The sequence below is a fragment of the Bos indicus x Bos taurus genome, chromosome 4 (genome assembly GCF_003369695.1).
Source record: "Bos indicus x Bos taurus breed Angus x Brahman F1 hybrid chromosome 4, Bos_hybrid_MaternalHap_v2.0, whole genome shotgun sequence".
NCBI classification, from domain to species: Eukaryota; Metazoa; Chordata; class Mammalia; order Artiodactyla; family Bovidae; genus Bos; species Bos indicus x Bos taurus.
Window position 1 is genome coordinate 14,574,185 of NC_040079.1, and position 13,265 is coordinate 14,587,449.

Here is a 13,265-nt window from a genome sequence, read left to right on the forward strand (position 1 = left end):
GTATTCCTAGTCAATCTCGCTGAGACATGGTTCCTTCTCTTTGTTTCCTTTGAACACAGATGCATTTGCCTCATCTTCATGTTGAAGTTTTCGATTCAGTTACCTGTATCATCATCCTTCCTGGGAAGGATGACAGGCAGGGGGGTGGGGTCCACTAAGGATGATGTCATAAGATAAGAGCTATTTTGAGACAAACTATTGAGTCTTTTCCAGACTTCTGGGAGCCAGTTTCCTAGAGCTGACTTTCCTCCTTATTCTTATGGTAAAAGTCACTTTCTTCTGCTCATTACAGTGAATGTGCCCCCTCAATAGGAGAAGCCTCACTAGCTCCCAGTTTGTGACTTCTAGCTCAGAGATAATGATTCCTCTTGTCACAAGGGACTGCAGAGTGTAGGGAAACAGGAGAAGTGAAGACACTGGGACTCCACTTGACAACTTTCATCACTGCCATTCCTACTGCAAAATCTGGAACCAGGAACTAGGAAGTAGCTATGATGTAAGGCAGCATGCTCTGCTTGTCTAGGGTTTCAAATTTCTATTTCTAGGAAGAAGAGACTTTCAAATAGGAAATGTGTCCCTGTGTTCAACCAGCCTTGGACCTAGGAATATGGGGAAGTATGGGAGGTCCCCAGAGAATATTTACTCATCTGTATTCTCAATAGTCTCCTGAGTCCAAAAAGTAAGGAAAGGTGTCAGAAAATATCAAAATGGCTCACTCTGAGCTCCTGAGATTAACTGGATTCCTTTCCTCACCACATACAGCTCATTGCTCAAACGTCTCTGACCCTGGGGCACTTGGAGAATCTCTAAAGCTACACATGTGCCTCTTCACACTCTGTACTCTCTTTAGGCGGTATTTTCCAGCTATTAGCTCTCATTAGGAGCTGAAATTGAAGTACCTCAAGGAAGCTTGTCTTTTTCATTCATCGTCAAACTTCTGGTGCCAAGAACAAAGTATGACACAGAGTAAACATGTACTCTTAATGTTTACTCAGTAAATAAATCAGTGAATGAGTCACAAACAGGTCAACGAAAGAACAAAGAGTATCCATCCTGACCTGCTTTTCCTTCTGCTGATAGGATAGGACTCTCTTTCACTCTTTACAGAGGACTTGTCTGGTCAGTCTGTGGCCTCTCTTCCTGGGGATCCCCTACAGAATAGGAAGCATACACAAAAGAAATAGGGAGGGATGAGAGAGCAGGGTCTCAGGTAATGACAGAGAGCTGTGTCTGTCACCAGCACTCAGAACAGCAAAATGTGCTTTCTGCTCTGAAGGAAACACGGGTTCACCTTGCAGTGCCCTTAATCCATCCTTCATGTTCCAAGTGTCTTTCTTCTACATGGTAGCAAAGCCCAGAACTTCCTATCCCAATCCTCTCCTGCTAGCTCCTTCACAGAGGGGACCCAGTGGCAGACACTCACCTCCAGAGAAGGGGACTAGACTGTAAAGTTCTATGGCTCTGGGATCAGCCCTGGAGCCCCCTCATGTGATGAGTGCTGAGCATGGTCTGCAGGCCACAGAAAACTACTGCTCTCTCTACACTCAGGGAAAGAGGGAACACCTCGCACCAGCAAATTAGGGGAAACTAAAGTGATAAAAGTGCTGTGAGAACCCGACCATGGTTCTCTGTGTCTCTCTCTCCATTTTTACTTTGCTTCTCTGTCCCCAGGGAGACTGATTCACTGAGGAACTAAATCTATTAAGTTGAGAGAATCCCAAGAGAAGTAGTAAAAAGAGAGTCAGAGAAACTTTTCCCTTTTCCTCTCGAGGCTAATCAAGTTTAGAACATGGAAAAGTTTGACATGGGCAAACTTGAAATCTCAGAGGCAAGAAGTTTCTCAACACCCAGCTGGCCTCCCCTCAGACCCCAAGTCCTGGTTGTCATCAAAACAGTCAAAACATTGCCAGACCCTGCTCTCTTCTGTGTCTCCCTGATTCCATTCAGCCCTGCAGAGCCTAGTGACCCACAAACAGAAGACACCTCAACTGGCTCTCAGATCAGATCAGATCAGATCCATCGCTCAGTCGTGTCCGACTCTTTGTGACCCCATGAATCGCAGCACGCCAGGCCTCCCTGTCCATCACCAACTCCCGGAGTTCACTCAGACTTACATCCATCGAGTCAGTGATGCCATCCAGCCATCTCATCTTCTGTTGTCCCCTTCTCCTCCTGCCCCTGATCCCTCCCAGCATCAGTCTTTTCCAATGAGTCAAATCTTCGCATGAGGTGGCCAAAGTACTGGAGTTTCAGCTTCAGCATCATTCCTTCCAAAGAAATCCCAGGGCTGATCTCCTTCAGAATGGACTGGTTGGATCTCCTTGCAGTCCAAGGGACTCTCAAGAGTCTTCTCCAACACCACAGTTCAAAAGCATCAATTCTTCGGCGCTCAGCCTTCTTCACAGTCCAACTCTCACATCCATACATGACCACAGGAAAAACCATAGCTGCTGAGGTCCAGCCCCGGCTGATCCAGGGAGTTCGAAGAGGAGATGGCGTCGGTGATTTCACTGGATACAATAGCTTTATTTAAATATTCATTAGAGATATAAAGAGTAATAGAATGAGGATAGCTCAGCAGGAAAATTCAGTGGAGAAAAGAGGCTGAGTAGCTTGGTTTACACGAAAATCAATATAACCTGTGACATCAGGTTAGCTCTGACCACGGAGGCCACAGACGCCCTCTCTAATAGGGGAAGGTGCCCCACCTTAGGCACCTTCTCGAATGGGTCTTAGAAGCCTAGGCAAATAAATGGTCACAGAGGACCTCCACGCTCCAGATGGAAACTTCAGCCAGAAATTGAGAAAAAGAATAACATGGGGAGACCAAGCTTCGGTGAGCAAGGCCCGTAGCTTTATTTTCAACAGGGGCTTTTATACCCTTAGTTGTACATAGAGGATAATAGGGGGTGTGAAATCATGCAAAGTCAGCAGTCTTTGATCCTTATCAAAACCAGGGTTTCTTTCCTGCAAATTTATCGTATACAAATGGTTTAGGTGATTTACATCATCTTCTGGCCAGGACGCCTATTAACATTTTATGACTCTTGACAAAGGTTTGTCAACCATAAGACTTATTTTCTCTAAGAGTAATTATTTTAAGGTTTGGCGCCATCCTCCGAAGGTCTTAGATAAAGTTGCTTTCCTATAGCGCAGAGGTGCAGAGGGTTTACAACAAAGGAAAGAATTGATTACCTTAAGGGTCTAAAGTTGCTAACACCAAGGCCACTACTTATTTTTTCTACATACCAAGTATACTAATTAATACACATTCAAGGATACGATACAGGGGATGTGGAAACTTGGCAGCAAGCATTGGCTCATCAATGAAATCTTTTACTAGTTTTATTCTGACAGTTTCTAATTCTCTGAGAGGCTCTAAGCTTTTTGAATATCTTAAGCTTCCCAGGCTGGGAGACTGTAAACAATCGTATGCATAGCTGTAGGAGTCCAGGTAAACTTGCCAGGCCAGTTAGAGAGCTATCTGAGGGGTTTGGATTTAAACACTCCTAATGCCCAGGAACTTTATTAACTGGAGCTGTAAGTTAACTCTTTATCAGAGAGAGCGAGATGGTGGTGGGGGACAGCCCCCAGTAAAGTCAGAGGTAAGAGCACAAAGCAGTAAAGCAGGCAGACTCTGGTTTTGGGGGGTAGATGCTCAAGAATATCCAGGGGGACTCCTGAAGCTCGATCCCGCCTTTGCGTATGCCGAGCCTCCTTCCTCATGACCTTTGCCACAGGTGGAGCTCCTCACGCCGGCTCCCAGCACATAGTCTTGACTACATGAACCTTTGTTGGCAAAGTAATGTCTCGGCTTTTCAATATGCTATCTAGGTTGGTCATAACTTTCCTTCCAAGGAGTAAGCATCTTTTAATTTCATGGCTGCAGTCATCATCTGCAGTGATTTTGGAGCCCAGAAAAATAAAGTCTGACACTGTTTCCACTGTTTCCCCATCTATTTCCCATGAAGTGATGGGACCAGATGCCATAATCTTAGCTTTCTGAATGTTGAGCTTTAAGCCAACTTTTTCACTCTCCTCTTTCATTTTCATCAAGAGGCTTTTTGGTTCCTCTTCACTTTCTGCCATAAGGGTGGTGTCATCTGCATATCTGAGGTGATTGATATTTCTCCCGGCAATCTTGATTCCAGTTTGTGTTTCTTCCAGCCCAGCGTTTCTCATGATGTACTCTGCATAGAAGTTAAATAAACAGGGTGACAATATACAGCCTTGACGAACTCCTTTTCCTATTTGGAATCAGTCTGTTGTTCCATGTCCAGTTCTAACTGTTGCTTCCTGACATGCATACAAATTTCTCAAGAGGCAGATCAGGTGGTCTGGTATGCCCATCTCTTTCAGAATTTTCCACAGTTTATTGTGATTCACACAGTCAAAGGCTTTGGCATAGTCAATAAAGCAGAAATAGATGTTTTTCTGGAACTCTCTTGCTTTTTCCATGATCCAGCGGATGTTGGCAATTTGATCTCTGGTTCCTCTGCCTTTTCTAAAACCAGCTTGAACATCAGGAATTCATGGTTCACGTATTGCTGAAGCCTGGCTTGGAGAATTTTGAGCATGACTTTACTAGCGTGTGAGATGAGTGCAATTGTGCGGTAGTTTGAGCATTCTTTGGCATTGCCTTTCTTTGGGATTGGAATGAAAACTGACCTTTTCCAGTCCTGTGGCCACTGCTGAGTTTTCCAAATTTGCTGGCATATTGAGTGCAGCACTTTCACAGCATCATCTTTCAGGATTTGGACTAGCTCAACTGGAATACCATCACCTCCACTAGCTTTGTTTGTAGTGATGCTTTCTAAGGCCCACTTCACTTCACATTCCAGGATGTCTGGCTCTAGGTCAGTGATCACACCATCGTGATTATCTGGGTCATGAAGATCTTTTTTGTACAGTTCTTCTGTGTGTTCTTGCCTCCTCTTCTTAATATCTTCTGCTTCTGTTAGGTCCATACCATTTCTGTCCTTTATCGAGCCCATCTTTGCATGAAATATTCCTTTGGTATCCCTGATTTTCTTGAAGAGATCCCTAGTCTTTCCCATTCTGTTGTTTTCCTCTATTTCTTTGCATTGATCGCTGAAGAAGGCTTTCTTATCTCTTCTTGCTATTCTTTGGAACTCTGCATTCAAATGGGTATATCTTTCCTTTTCTCCTTTGCATTTCGCTTCTCTTCTTTTCACAGCTATTTGTAAGGCCTCCTCAGACAGCCATTTTGCTTTTTTGCATTTCTTTTCCACAGGGATGGTCTTGATCCCTGTCTCCTGGACAATGTCACAAACTTCATTCCATAGTTCATCAGGCACTCTATCTATCAGATCTAGGCCCTTAAATCTATTTCTCACTTCCACTGTATAATCATAAGGGATTTAATTTAGGTCATACCTGAATGGTCTAGTGGTTTTCCCTACTTTCTTCAATTTAAGTCTGAATTTGGCAATAAGGAGTTCATGGTCTGAGACACAGTCAACTCCTGGTCTTGTTTTTGCTGACTGTATAGAGTTTCTCCATCTTTGGCTGCAAAGAATATAATCAATCTGATTTCGGTGTTGACCATCTGGTGATGTCCATGTATAGAGTCTTCTCTTGTGTTGTTGGAAGAGGGTGTTTGTTATGACCAGTGCATTTTCTTGGAAAAACTCTATTAGTCTTTGCCCTGCTTCATTCCACATTCCAAGGCCAAATTTGCCTGTTATTCCAGGTGTTTCTTGACTTCCTACTTTTGCATTCCCATCCCCTATAATGAAAAGGACATCTTTTTTGGGTGTTAGTTCTAAAAGGTCTTGTAGGTCTGCATAGAACCGTTCAACTTCAGCTTCTTTAGCATTACTGGTTGGGGCATAGATTTGGATTACTGTGATATCGAATGGTTTGCCTTGGAAACGAACAGAGATCATTCTGTTGTTTTTGAGATTGCATCCAAGTATTGCATTTCAGACTCTTTTGTTGACCACGATAGCCACTCCATTTCTTCTGAGGGATTCCTGCCCACAGTAGTAGATATATTGGTCATCTGAGTTAAATTCACCCATTCCAGTCCATTTCAGTTTGCTGATTCCTAGAATGTCGACATTCACTCTTGCCATCTCTTGTTTGACCACTTCCAATTTGCCTTGATTCATGGACCTGACATTCCAGGTTCCTATGCAATATTGCTCTTTACAGCATCAGACCTTGCTTCTATCACCAGTCACATCCACACATATCAAAACCCAACAGCCACCAAATCGCTTCTGTCAAAGCTTTCCTTCATCCCAATCCTAGGAGCCCCATCTTTTTCCCATGATCTCTGCATTCCACCTACCACATACTTTTTGACCATAATTATGGGGACCTGGGAAGAGGGAAAGATGAGGGAGAAACTGCCATGTACCCTAACCCCACAGCCTGTGAATGCCACAGACCCTTCCAGGCTCTCCACCCTGCATACATTCCAACTGTACTGCTCATTCATATATTCCCTTAGGTGCCAAATGCTAGCAGGGCACCTTCCCGACCTGCCTAAAGGGAGAGGTACAGGCAGAAGGAGCAATATACAGGGCTGACTCCCCCAAATATTAATAGTATATAAAAGTGAGGACAGCTGGATTGCTGAATAAAATAGCAAGTTAACATTTTAAATATTTATAATTACCTTATTAAAACTACTCCATTTAAAACAACTCCTGGTAAGAAAATTAAGTTTTACAGAGGAGTAGAAAATAAATTCCCTCTCACCAATGTACAATTCTCCTGACCATCTCATACATCTAAAGACTATGATTAATTTCTATTATGTCCATACAGAAATGTTCTATCATGCACATGCATATCTCTATAAATACCTCCACCTGTAACATGTACATTTGTACAGTAACAGCTTCTAAATCATATTACATTTCTTAGCTGCTTTCCAATCAACTTCCAAAAAGTTGTATCAATTTATAATCTTGAAATGAGATTATATTCGGGTCACCCAGACAGATTTCTATAGGAAGATGCAGGAAATTTTTATTCTCGTGTTCACCATATGACCTTCCCAGTAATCATACTAACATACAAGGAGACAGTAATTACATTATGAAGGGAAGAAACATCCCAGGGTTCCTCATCCCCATGGGAACTGTAATGACAGCTGCCCAAGACACTGCTGTCTCAGCTACTGCGCCTCAGCCTCTGAGCTCCGAACGTGTCATCTCCTATCAAGACTGTTTGTAGTATGTGAAGCAAGGCTACTTGCACATGAGGAATGCTGAGGGAGGTAAGGTAGGTAGACGTTTCCTCTCAGAACCCTTATTGCAAAGCCAACTTCCCTGATTCAGAACATGGTTCATTGACCCTACATGTCCCTACAATGATATTTATGGACACAGGAGCCCAACAGACACTTCAAAAGTAGGAAGGAATGTACACTAACAAAACCCATTTGGAAAAATTTTGTCAATGTCTTACAGCTAAGGATATAGCTACTATGACACGGCAATTCTGCTCCCAGAAATTTACCTAAGAAATGAAAAGATACATCTTCACAAAGATGTCTGTTCTCATGTTCCTAGCAGTTTAATTCCTTACATCAAGGGACACAAAACAAATAGCCCCAACAAAAGAATGGTAGTGTCAATCTTCATTATTCACATATTCTGTATTTGCACATTCATCTACTCACAAAAACTTATGTGTAGCTCCAAAATCAGTATTTCCAAGCAGTTTCCAAGGTCATTAATCAACATGGGCATGTATGCTTGTAGCAGAAAACTGGAGTCACCTGGAGTACATGTTCTCAACTGAGGTTGAAGAAGGCACAACCCTGCCTCTTGTTGCAACTTCTATACTGTAAATCAATGTCTTTTGTGCTGTCCAATTAGCAACATATTTTTGACATTTGTTTGCATTTCGTTGGTGATTTTGCTGCTTAAGCTATTGTTGCTTTTCAGTTACCAAGACGTGTCTGACTCTTTGCGACCCTATGAACTGCAGCACACCAGGCTTCCGTGTCCCTCACCATCTCCTGGAGTTTGCCCAAATTCATGTCCATTGACTGTGTGATGTCATACAACCATCTCATCTGCTGTCACCCTCTTCTCTTCAATCTTCAATCTCCCAGTATCAGGTGTTTTCCAAATAACTCAGCTGTTTGCATCAGGTGGCCAAAGTATTGGAGCTTCAACTTCAGCATCAGTACTTCCAAAGAGTATTCAGGGTTGATTTCCTTTAAGATTGTCCAATTTGATGACTCTTAAGCATAATGCTTAAGCATAATGTTTTTGCAAACCGTGCAAAATTCTTAAAGATATGGGAATACCAGACCACCTTATCTGCCTCCTGAGAAATCTGTATGTAAGTCAAGAAGCAACAGTTAGAATTGGACATGGAACAATGGACTGGGTCAAAATTGGGAAAAAAGTACATCAAAGCTGTATATTCTCACTCTGCTTATTTAACTTATATGCATACGAAATGCTGAACTGTATGAAGCACAAGCTGGAAGAAAGATTCAGGGAGAAATATCAAGAAACCTCAGATATGTAAATGAAACCACCTTTATGGCAGAAAGTGAAAAGGAACTAAAGAGCCTCTTGATGAAAGTGAAAGAGGAGAGTGAAAAAATTGGCTAAAACTCAACACTCAAAAAATGAAGATCATGGCACCTATATCCCACCACTTCATGGCAAATAGATGGGAAAATAATGGAAACAGTGACAGACTTTATTTTCTTGGACTCCAAAATCACTGCCGATGGTGACTACAGCCATGAAATTAAAAGATACTTGCTCCTTGGAAGAAAAGCTATAACAGACCTAGACAGCCTATTAAAAAGCAAAGACATTACTTTAACAAGAAAGATATGGTTTTTCCAGTAGTCATGTATGGATGTGAGAGTTCAACCACAAAGAAAGCTGAGCACCAAAGAATTGATGCTTTTGAACTGTGCTGTTGGAGAAGACTCTTGAGAGTCCCTTGGACTACAAGGAGATCAAACAAGTCAATCCTAAAGAAAATCAGTCTTGAATGTTCATTGGAAGGACTGATGCTGAAGATGAAACTCCAGTACTTTGGCCACCTGAAACAAAGAACTGACTCATTGGAAAGGACCCTGAGGCTGGGAAAGATTGAAAGCGGGAGGAGAAGGGGATGACAGAGGATGAGATAGTTCGATGGCATCACCAACTCAATGGACATGAGTTTGAGAAAATTTTGGGAGTTGCTGATGGACAGGGAAGCTGGGTGTGCTGCAGTCCATGGGGTGGCAAAGACTTGGACATGACTGAGTGACTGAACTGAACTGAAGCATAATGCTGAAATGCTTATCTCCTGGTGCGAAGGGCAAGAAGGCTGTTATGTGCCTTATGGGGAAAATAAGTTTAGATAAGTATTATACAAGCTTGATTATTTAAAATACGTGTTTGCTAAAATTCTTCAAGCATGAGTTACAAGCTATTGGCTGTGTGTCAATCTTCATAGATCAATAATACATATTAAGCAAGATGTCATTCAATAGAATGAAGCGACTTAGCAGCAGCAGCAGCATTGAATAGAAACAAGCATAAACCAAAGTTATATGCGGATTAGTTGACGAAAGGAAGACTTAATCAGTAAAAACTAATTTAGTTAACTGTCAATTACAAATTGGCGCTTGCCAAGGGTATTTGCCATCTGCTTCTGCAGAGATTGAACCCTGTGCTGCTGCAGCTGTTGACCTTCAACACCCCCTGAGGGAGTTCAGGGTGAGAGTGAGGCACTTTATACTCAGGGAATCTGGTGGAACAGGTCTTTTGTTGTTGTTCTTCAGTTGCTCAGTAGTGTCTGACTCTTTGTGACCCCATGGACTGCAGCCCACCAGGCTTCCCTGTCCTTCACTGTCTCCCACAGTTTGCTTAAACTCACGTCCATTGAGTCAATTATGCCATCCAACCATCTCATCCTCTATCGTCCCCTTCTTCTCCTGCCTTCAATCTTTCCCAGCATCAGGGTCCTTTCCAATGAGTCAGCTCTCACATCAGATGACCAAAATATTGGAGCTTCAGCTTCAGCATCAGCCCTTCCAATGAATATTCAGGGTGGACTTCCTTTGTGATTGACTGGTCAAGAAATGCCTGGAGTAACAGAAAATTTCGGCCTTGGAGTACAAAATGAAGCAGGGCAAAGGCTAACAGCGTTTTGCCAAGGGGACAAGTCTTTAGATACATATTTTCAGGAACCAATTTCAAGATCCCAATCCTTGCATCTCTTCATATTTAGGAAAGCACTAAATCCCTTCATGGTGACATTAGATCCTCGTGACTAGCAAAAAAACCTTTTGTAAGGTAAGCGTTTGATTGCATTGAGCAGCCCCTTCACCAAAATCTTATTTAATGACCTTCCTCCACGGCATCTTTGGCACAGTTTCTCAGACCTATCTGAAGTGCTAACTCCTGGGCTTCAGTCCTCATTTTGCCCCAAACAAAACTCACTGACAACTCTCAAGTTGTGTATCTTTTTATTCAACATAGCCAAGAAACGAGGTATTGAGGCAAGGAACACAATTTTATCTGGAAAGCCGGTTGACCAAGAAGATGGCAGATTAATGTCTCACAATAGCCATTTTGAAGGGGTGTGGATGCCAGGTTCTTTTATACGACCGTGAGGAGGAGGAGTTGAGGAAGTAAAGACAATTACCTTGCAAATATCTCCTGAAATGAACATCTACAGCATAGTTTCATTCCATCCTGATGTGCTTCTATGACTTTGTCAGTTCAGAGTTTGAAGGATTGAGAAAAGAAATAACTCCTGAAATCATCACGGAAACCACCGTATTGTAATTGGATGTAAGCTGTGTTCTGTGCCAGTTTTGTCCACATCCTGAAAAATCTGCTGTATATTAACAGTTTTAAGAAAGTATTTCTGGGAATCTCTGTTGGTCCACTGGTTAGGACTCAGAGCTTTCAATGCCAGGGTTTCCAGGTCAATCCACAGTTGGGGAACTAAGATCCTGCAAGCCCATGATGCATACAAAACAAAAGAAAGTTTGCCTTGTGAATCCCACCCAGACATGGTTACTTCTTTTCTTTGTATCCACTGGACACAGGCTTCATTTGGATTATATGCATTTTAAAGTTGTTACCTGTTTTATGTATCACTTCAGGGGTGCTGTTGAGAATCTGTGCCTATCGAGGACATTGTCATAAGACAATTTAACACAGAGTATTGAATCATTCCCTTATTTCTGGGGAGCTGGCTTCCTAGTGTGGATTATCCACTATCTTCAACTTTATTCTTGTGATAAAAGTCTTCCTCCATTTGTGCTTTTAGTGAATGTGTCTCCTCTAAGCACAAAAAAACCCTGCCAGCCTCAACTTGATGACCTTAAGTTCTGACATTATATTTCTATTTGTGATCACATGCCATGAGAGATGAGAGGTCCCAACAAAGGAAGAGGATCAGGACTTTCATCCCTATGTCCCATCTATCCTACACAGTCTCCATCTGGGGATCACAAAACAAAAAAGCAGCGGAAATTTAGAGACAACATCCTCTATATTCGGAGGTCCCAAATCTCTAGTTGCAGCAAGGAGCCAGACCTTCAAATTAGATAGTCTGTCCCTCAGACCAAACTGCCATCATCTCAGCTTCATAGAGAAATTTGTAAAATTTCCAAAAATGTATCTGTTTGTCTATGACTTTTCTATTTTGTCCAGAGCCATAGGGTAAGAAAACTGCTAGAAAATGCCAAACCAGGGGGTACTATGTTCCTTAGTCACCAGGCTCCTTGCTCACTAGATGCATACATTTGCTCAACTGACCCCCTTTAGTCTCATTGCTTGTATGACAATACATACAAAGTCTCATTCTCTAAACTCTCTAGGCTGTATTTCTATTTCTGTTGGCTTCCATCAGTATCCCCAAATCATATTACATTTGTACTTATCATTTTAACATCAAAATTCCACATTAGAATTAAGTACCTTGAAGGCAAATTCTTCAGCCTTCTACTATCACAACAAGTGACAAGAAGAGAGTCCGACAAAATGTGTACTCTATAAATATTATTCAGTGAATATATCAGTTAGTAGATTAAAGAACAATACAATAGATAAAGAATATTCAACCTGACTATCTTTCCCTCCACTCACTCTTTTCTAAAGCATTGTCCAGTCAACTTGTAATTTCTCTTGCCACAGATCCTTCACAAACTGAGAAGTGGTATAAAGAAGAGATGAAGAGGGAGCAGGGTTGTGGGTCTCTCAACCAGCACTGCACATCCGCACCCTGCTCTTTGCTATGCAGGGATGATATGAAGTACAGCTGATCTACTCTGCAGCTGCCTCACTTTACTCCTTGTTTGAGAAGCCAGCCCACCTCAGGCTTCCCAAAGAGATGCTTTTCTATTCTCTCCTTCAAGAGAAGAATCACTTGGAAGACATTCATTTCAAGAGAAGGGGAAGCACTAAAATGTCTTTTGCCCTTCAGGTATCAACCGCCACCCCTACATGGCTAGTACAAGGCAATGCTTGGGAGACAGCCTGATTCTGTTGTCTTCACTCAAAATGAGGAATAACTAGCCAAGTGCACAAACTTAAAGTACAGAAATAATGGTCCTAAGAGGAATCAGGTTGTTTCCCTGTCTCTCATTCTCTCTGCCACTTTCCTCCTCTTCCTTGTCTACCCCCAAGGATAGTTATTCACTGAGGAAAAAATTTGCACAGGTTCAGGACACACTGGGGATATAGTCAAGGAAAAGCTGAAAAAACTTCCACTCTTCCCACCTGAGGCTAATCAAGTTGGAGACCATGGATGTTTTGTGCAGTGGGCAAAATTGAAAGCTCCCAGTCAGGAGCTTCTCAACACCCAGGCCGCCTTACTCCCTGGACCTTCCTTACCCACTACCACACATTCCCAGCTGTCAAAATCAGCCAACGCAGCTGCTATGTGCTTCTCCCTGACTACATGGAGCCCTACAGAGCCTAAGCCACCCTCAAGCTGTGAACTCACCAGTGGATTCAAGACACTTGTCAAAAACCTAGTGGCCAAATGGACTTATGTCCAAATTCTCTCTTCATTTCCAGGGTTATAAGAAGCCCATCTCTCCCAGATGATCTCTGCCCTCTCTGGACACACACTCTCAGTCATCTTTATGGATCCAGGTCATAGATTCAAAGAGAGGATCTGCCACCTACTCTACCACCAATGTGCTAATGCCATGACCCATTCCCATCTCTCCAACATGCATGCATTCCAAGTGGGGTTGTTCAGCCATATGTTTCCCTCTAGGTCTTCAAAGGTGATAGGGTTTTGGA